Here is a 1,209-nt window from a genome sequence, read left to right as displayed (position 1 = left end):
TCACAAAGACATTGACCTGAGTTTCCAATTGTGGTTTGTTTGTGCTTTGCTAAGGAGTACCTTGGCTGCTAACTGAAAGGTTAGCAGAGGTGCCTGGGAAAACAGGCCTGGCAGTCTGAAAAATCAGCCATTGAAAATGCTATGGACACACTTCTCCTCTGACAAACATCGACTTGATGGCGACTGGTTTGATTTTTGGTTTGTTTGTTTTTATATCACTGGAAGAAATAAGTTAAGTGGTCCCAAGCATTCAGTGTTAAGTGTTAGGTGAAATCCTTGAAATTAGCTCTTTCCCCCAGTTTTAGTCCTTAGCTACTCATTTTGGTAAATGACAAGATCAGTAATTAGATAATGTTGCAATTATTACAATTCAGATACTATCAGATGTGTTTATATGTTACTTCTATATACATTTGCTCTATTCGTATAACACCTAAGCTTCAGTTTATTTAATTAGATTTTGACCATCATAAATAGGAAAACAGATGGAAATTGCATGTGATAAATTAATGGCAATCAAGCACAGTGATGAAAGAAATATTTACATTATGTGCTGTGTTTTGGTACACAAGTAGTTTGATTATGCAGCTCCTGGAGAAGTCCTTGAGATGAATCTAAGTTTAGAGAGAAACCTTTGACTCACAGATATTAGTTCATTGACAGACTTGTCTTCACTTAGCTTGCAGGGTGTGACTCTCTCTTGGTTTTCTCCCTGTCTCACGAATTGCTACTTTTCAGTCACTCTTGCTGTTCCTCCTCTCCTTCCCACTGATTTAATATTGGGAAGTCCCAGGACTCAGTCTTTGGGCCCCTTTACCTGTATTCACTCCCTTGGCGACATGTTTCAGGATCATGTCTTCAAATAGCATCTATATGTCAACAACTCCCAAATTTATACCTCCAGCTCAGAACTCCCTCTGTGTTTCAGAATTAGAGATCCAACTGTCATCTCAGCGCCTCCATTGGATGTATAAGAACATCCAAACATGATGAACTCCTGATCTTGCCTTCCAAACCTGCTCCCCTTAGCTAATGATAATTGAAAGTAGCAGTTTATAAGTTCAGAGAGGTAACAAGAGGCCAGATCATGTAGGCACTTGTAAGGACTTGGATACTTACGGTGTAGAGTTGCTTTTGTGTGGGCTTTCTTGCTGTGGTCTTGTAATTCCCACCCAAGTGATTGGGCAGGACTGTGTGATAGGGTAATTG

The sequence above is a fragment of the Trichechus manatus genome, unplaced genomic scaffold (assembly GCF_000243295.1).
Source record: "Trichechus manatus latirostris isolate Lorelei unplaced genomic scaffold, TriManLat1.0 scaffold00086, whole genome shotgun sequence".
NCBI lineage: Eukaryota > Metazoa > Chordata > Mammalia > Sirenia > Trichechidae > Trichechus > Trichechus manatus.
This window is presented reverse-complemented; position numbering follows the sequence as displayed.